The sequence below is a fragment of the Schistocerca nitens genome, chromosome 9 (assembly GCF_023898315.1).
Source record: "Schistocerca nitens isolate TAMUIC-IGC-003100 chromosome 9, iqSchNite1.1, whole genome shotgun sequence".
NCBI classification, from domain to species: domain Eukaryota; kingdom Metazoa; phylum Arthropoda; class Insecta; order Orthoptera; family Acrididae; genus Schistocerca; species Schistocerca nitens.
This window is the reverse complement of record NC_064622.1, coordinates 339,798,933-339,806,369: the sequence shown is the minus strand read 5'-3', so window position 1 is coordinate 339,806,369 and position 7,437 is coordinate 339,798,933.

The window sequence follows — 7,437 nt, the reverse complement described above, 5'->3', positions numbered from 1 at the left end:
TGGGCCACCAGAGGGGCAGACCCACTGCAGTCCTTGTAGAAATAATGGTACTGGTGAGTCAGCAAAGACGCAGACCCACTGTAGTCCTTGTAGAGATAATGGTACTGGTGGGTCATCAAAGATGCAGACCCACTGTAGTCCTTGTAGAGATTACGGTACTGGTTGGCCACCAGAGGTGCAGACCCACTGCAGTCCTTGTAGAGATGGCCAGCAGCCATCTGTTGTGACTGTGCAGGTGCACAATCACCATTGAAGAGTCTTGCAGATAATATAGCAAGTCCATAACCACCACTTGTGCACTCACAAAGTTTTTGGAATTGTCCTTAGAACCAGCAATGCTGTTATCCAGTCCCTTGCTGAATTATTAACACACGTGCAAACACTAACAGTCCCTACTTCTCACATATTGTCCATATACTATGACCAACATAAACGTGTGCAGTGAAATGTAACTTACAAGTTAATAGTATGATGAACTAGTGTCAATTACAATTTTATAACATGAGAATACAATTACAAAGATACAGAAAACATCATTAAAGAACATAACAATACAGATAACATTTGTAGTAAAACAGGCTTTACAAAAGAATAGAAATAGACATATACATCAGTGTTACAGGAATTATGACATAAGTAAATAAATAAAATAATGAGAATAGTTTTCGAAACATTAATTTCACACATGAGCATTAAAACAGAACAGAATAAATAACGTCTAAACATCTTTACAAAGAAAATAACATAGTTGTTGAAAAATTCTAAAACATAAGTCTTATCACATATAAATTAAAAGACAGGAAAAAAACATAAATACCCAAGGGTACACAAACATATAGCGGAATAACACAAGGAAAGGACAGGGTTTCTTTTACTGCAGTATTTTGCAAACAAAACTTTCTTTACTTCTCGGAGATCTCCCTTCGTTCCTCATTATTTCCAAAAAGTCCTATCTATACCTGCTTTCTGTACTTTTTTCGTATGACTTCTCAATGCATTTCTTCCAATTCATCGCAACTCATTCTCTTATATAGTCTACCCCCTCTTAAGCTAACTTAAATCTACTGAGCTCAGATGCTAAACGAAGGAACGAGGCAATGCAGCAGCACAAAACAATTAACACAAACAGCAATGATAAAAAATACAAAAGGCAAAGCAAGCAGCATAAATTACAACTAATATAAGGCAATGAGCAGCAAACAAGAAAAATAAATCAGTAGTAAAACTGGCTTAAAAGAATAATACAAAGTGAAATTTAGTAGCACTATGCATGGCAAACAGCAGCAGCAAATGCCATAATTAATACCTAAGCATGGCAAAGATCAAGCAGAAAAAATATTACACTAAAGACAACAACGCAGACAAGGGAAATGTCTATTCACATCTTAATGTCTATGTAATTAAAGTGGTGCACCACAAAAACTAATTCTACAAAAATTACCAAGTACTCGAAAAGAAAATTATATATGCAGTTACTGTTATTAGTCCCTTCTTATTGTTCTTTCCATTCCAAGAGCTCCTTTTTTAAGAATATGGATTACAAAATTATTATTTAATAGATCTGTTGACAGAAAGTGTTCACATTAGCAAATGCATTTCATTTTATAAAAGCGATGCTGCAACACAGCTGGAAACTAGATATCAAATGAAATAAGCAACTATGAAAAGCAAAGCATAAAAATATCATTCAATAGTCATGTGACATTTCATAAGTTAGTAGAAATTCTCTCAACTCTCGTAGAAAGACACTTGTCCTAATCAGGTGTGCAGTTGTACGAATATTTCCCATCAATTCCTAAGCATTTCAGTAAGTAGCACAAAATATGAGTAATCATATGTTTCCAAGTAATGAGCGTGTCGTATTTGCGATGCTTTCTACAAAGGAATGTCAATAGCGAGGTTAATGGCCTCTTTTTTTTTCACCTAATGGCTGTTTCTCCAGGTGGCTGGCACAGGTGGCCGCTCAAGACGCATTACGTCAAGGTCACTTACCTTTCTTACCGAAATATTTACAACAACAGTTTCCGCTACAGTGGCAGTCTCATATAAAAATATTTCACAGGTCAAGATTTTACGTTACAAATCTGTAGAAACAAAATCCTATTGATATAACAGTGTCCAAAAAGTTTTCGTCGGCATTGTAATACATTCACGAATTTACATACATTTCATAACTCTTAAAGTACGATTCTTGGTTTCCAACAACCTGTTTCACAAACCAGAGTGAGTCCCTAACCACTACTCATTATTCCTTACCTTATTCGTCGACACTTCTTAAATATTGTATGATAACAGATACGTAGCATACTCAAATAACTCATATAGCATCAGCTTATTGATCATAAACATACCGCAACAGCATAATACACATAGTCATCGTAATAATATCATAACACCTCAGTCAACTCTCAAAATCGTCGTACCTTCCTCCAATAATTTCAAAACCTAAAAAAAAATTCTCTGCTCATGTCAAAAGTGTCATCTGCCTCAAACGTACTTTAAAAATCGTGATCCCATACCAAATATATCATTCAAAGCTCTCATAGTATCACAATGGTTCCAAAAAAATATGAACAGTTCAGAAAGTACAAACAACATACAATTTCGTAAGTGTGAAGTTATCCAACTGTGTAATTACGTAAACATCTGTCACTGACGTAGTAAAAAAAATGTTTCTTTCTCTGTTAAATGATCAGGTAGCTGTGTAATTTATGTGTTAGAGAAATATGGTACCGATGTGTAAAGTTGTATAAGCAAATACCATATTAGCTAGGGCTCCTTGTGCTTGCCAAACACATGGTACACAAAGTAAGCGTGTACCCCCCTGAGGATTAATGTAATTATACCCTCAGGTGTTACAGATTACACCAATAGAATGAAATGTATCACGGAAAACTTTCTTTGTAATTCAAAAATCTTTAAAAATAAATGTTTTAAGTATAAAATTAATCACTCAAATACGTGTACTGTAGCGCTAAACTGTGCGTCTTGTAACATAATCTCTGTGGAAGTGTCGTAGTTATTGTCCTCCGAAAGCTAAGTTCTGCAGAAGTCAATGTACTTACCTCATGGTAAACAAAAGTGAAATGCTTTGCGTATAGATATCGTAGTTATTATGCTTATTGGCGTGATGAAGAAAGTACTGTACAGTAACGTATTGTTGTGCCACGAAAAAGGCTGTCTCATTGTTGCTATACCACAAAAGTTACTACTAAAACATGTTTTTCTTTCACTGTGCAGATATAAAACAGATACACTGCAAAAGCACCGTTGTAAATTGTCACTCATTAGTAGCGTCGTGATAAAAATCGTGTAGCTGTCACAGAAACTAACCTTTGTGTCATCTGGTATCTCTCAGAAAGCACTTTAAATTCAGAATGTATTTTCAAATAAACCAAAATGTTCCATGAAAATCTCATTAGCAGTGCCGGTATATGTTCTAAGTATGTGAGCCTTATAGTCGTTACGTAAACGTGCAACTAACAAGCAAGAATGTACACACACAATAGCACTGTGACGTCTGTTCACTATAACAATGCATTCGTAATTTCTGTTTCAATAAGTTCTCTTGGTTCTTGACTGGATATTTAACTTCAAACATTATTGCATGTTAACAGTTTCTTAAGTCTGACAAAGCATACTAGAAATGTGAAGTGAAAAGTTTTATGGCAAAGACAAAGTTAAAAAGCATATTATCTCTCAATAAACGGTTTTACATGTGAAGTGTAGTGCAATCCTTTACTCTTCCTAGTACGCAGAGTTTCAACTTTAACGCAATTATCATGTGGTATACGTCGGTAAAGAATATTGGAATTTTTCTCAAGGTTAGCGTGTATGCTATTTTTCCCTGAGCCAGCCGGCGCAGGTGGCTGCCTGCGGTGCGAGTCATTGTCTGTTGCTTTGTTGGCGCGCGCCGTTATTGGGATTAGGAGACCGAACTTCTACAAATTCGCCTTGCCGAGAGGGCCCAGCTCTGTTTGAATCCCGCCAGTTCTGATGCAATTCAGGTCTGTCGTTACGATCATATCGCCTGTCGTCATGTCGGTAGATTCCATAGTTTCTTTCTTGTCGGTCACGTAGTGGAGAACTTCTCCCTGAATCGTAACTGCGCCCTGGTCCGTTGCGTCTAAAGTTATTCTGTCTCCCTTGATAATATTTATTTTGGTTCCCATATTGTCTGTTTCTCTGATTGTCTCTGTGATAGTCATTACCGCGGAGAGGTGATCTTTCCCTGTAGTTATTACTACTCTGCCAACGGTTGTCATACGGGTGGTGTCTGTTTTGGTCACGATTTGTGTTGTGAGAATAGCCTTGTCGTGTCCAGTTATTACTTCTTTCATCGCGGAATTGCGACGGATGTGACCTGTAATTGTTGTGTTCCTGGTATCGCGTTCTGCGATTGTCAGTGTCAATTTCTAATTCTTGTAAGAGTCCCTGAAATGCTTCAATGTCGTCTTTGCAACGTCCTGCCAAAATAATATGTCGTAAATGTTCAGGCAGCTTGATTAAGCAAATGCGGATGAGTTCTGAGGGGCTGTATGGGCTTGAAAGATACTGATTCTTATGCAACATGTCTTCAAAATATTTCATAAGACTGGAAAATTCAGATTGTTCGAAACGTTTCATCATTATGATGCTATGTTTTACTCGGTCTTGTGTGGCTTGAGACCAATATACTGAGAGGAAGGCATGGTAAAACTCTCCTTCACTGTGGCAATCGTGAATGACCGACCGCATTCTTACAGCTGGTTCATTCTCTAAGTAGCCACACATAAATTCTAATCTGTGCTCTAATGACCAGTTGGGAGGAAAACAATGAGAGAATTGATGAAGCCACGCTTGTGGATGAATGTCGTTGCCGGAATTCTTAAATGTTTTGAATTTACGTGTAGTAATGAACAGCTTATAGTCAAAATCATCATGTCGGCGAGTCGCATGTCGGTCATTATTACGTCGTTTCGGCGGTTCCATCTCAAAATTCGGTGTGCCTTGCCAATTTCTTTCATAATTTCCGAAGTGTCCTGTGTTATTATTTTGTGGTTGTTCCGTATTTCTAAGTCCCTCTTCCCGTATTGGAGCGCGAGTGGCCTCTGAAATACGTAATTCTTGTATTACCTGAGTCAGCTGATCTTGTACTTCCCGGATTTCTCTTTGGTGTTGCGTATTAATTTGATTCTGATTTTGTTTGAATTTCCTAATCTGTTCGCACTCTTCTGTGTCATTAAAGACTACCGGTTTTGTGTCGTTTAGATTATCATCTACCTACGTAGATAAGTTAGTGAACTGATCCGAAAGTTCGGCTACTTTCTCCGATAGTGAACACATTTCCTCAGTGTGTTTTTCTGAACCAAGTTTCAGAGTGTCCATTTGTGTTGAAATCGAATCTACTGTGTCCTTTAAGTTTTCTTGAGTTTTTGCAAGTTGCGTAACCGAATCGGTAGATGCAACTGAGTAAATTTTAGCCGACAAGGTCTCATGATTTTCATGAACAATGGTTTGCAGTTCTTTTATGGCTGCTTCGTGATTCTGTAATGCATTTTCATGCCGCGAAAAAATAGGTTGAAAATGCTCACAAATTTGTGTTTTTACGTCATTACAGACTTTATGACATTTCGATTCAATGTTATGTAAATCAGTAGTTAAATCTTCACGTGTTTGTTCAAGTGTGGTGTCTAACTTCCGAAGATTTTGTTCCATTGTGTCTAACTTTTGAAGCTTTTGCTGTGTTTGTCTCTGATTTTGTTCCATTGTGTCTAACTTTTGAAGATTTTGTTCCATTGTGTCTAACTTTTGAAGATTTTGTCCCATTTGTTTCTGATTTTGTTCAAGTGTTGTGTCTAACTTTTGTAGCTTTTGTCCCATTTGTTGCATTAACTGCAATAACAATGCACTGGTGTCTGAAACATGTTCCTCAGTGCTTTTCGGCAGTGAATTTGCACCGGCAACATTGACATTTTGACAAGCAGAAAATGTGTCTTGACTTATTTGAGAAAACGGTGAGGACCCAAAACCTGAGTCTACAGTATTTGCAAGATTGTGTCCTGTCATTCCCGATTCCTGAGGCGAGCTGTTGCCGACCGATCGATCGATAATGCTTCCCTGTTCACTACCTGTTTCACTGTCTACACCATTATTTGACGCCCGCTCCATTTCCCTATGCACCGTTACCAAATGACTACTTTGAATGTCTGTTAATTCACTACACAGTGGTGCTGGCAAGCTACGCTCGTCGTCACTATTATTTCTCAGTTTACTTTGGAGCCTAGTGTTACGTTTTTCACACGCCATTATTGTCACAATATTTCACACGATATCACAGAAAAGCACAATTTGAAGAGCAAAAATAAGAGAACACATTAACATAGCACTGAAAATAATATGTAGTTAATTGCAGCAGCGAAATACTTGGTGCAAATCTACATGCGTGCCACACCTGTTTTACTGTACAACAATGAAAGACTGCAACTACAAAGGACATTCTCTCTACAATTACGCGCTAGCAATAAACAAAATCTACACTAATTACACAAACTACAAGAAAAAATCAGAAGATTCCAGTGAGGTATCCTCGGCTAAGGGTCGACATATGAAACGTCCCCTTTTTACAATTATACACGAAACTGTGCTTAAACTGACACACAATATTTTGTTAGCGCAACGCAATCTGACTTTCAATAATCCCTACAAAAGAATGGGCCCTGACTAACATTAAACTATACCTTTCACAAATCACTTACCTCACAAAAATCTTCGCTACTCAAGCTACTGCAATACAGCGAGCGCCACTACTGCCAGCTAAATAAAAGATTCAAAGTACTGAAGGCACTAACTACTGATAGGCATAGTTAGCAAATGAAAGATTTTGATAGAGAACAACCAATGTATTTACCTCAATAGTCATAATATATATAGCAGTTCATGACAAATTTCAAAACTCCGCCATCTCTCTCCCCACATCCACCACTGCTGGCGGCTCACCTCCAACTGCGCAACGCTACGCGCTGTTCACAGCCAGCTGCCTAACACTACAATGGCGAGTATTACAACAATGCAAAAGCCACAGACTGCACACAGCACAGCCAGTGATTTTTATACAGAGGTGGCGTTACCAATAAAAAAACCTAAACAACCTACTTACAAACTTATCATTAATATAACAAAAAAAAATTAGAGGCTTTGATGGTTACAGTACCTGCTCTTATGAAATGTCCGTATCTTCACAGCAGAATGTCCATCAAATATGCACGGATGTCTGAAGGACATTTTGTTGTGAAGATACAAACATCCATCCTTTCCCTTTCTTTCAGAATCTTCTATTTCATATAATTAAGATACACACACTGTATAAAGACAGATCAGACCAGCTGTGTGGCTGGATTGAGGAGTTTTTAGCAAACAGAACACAGCATGTTGTTCTCAATGGAGAGACGTCTACAG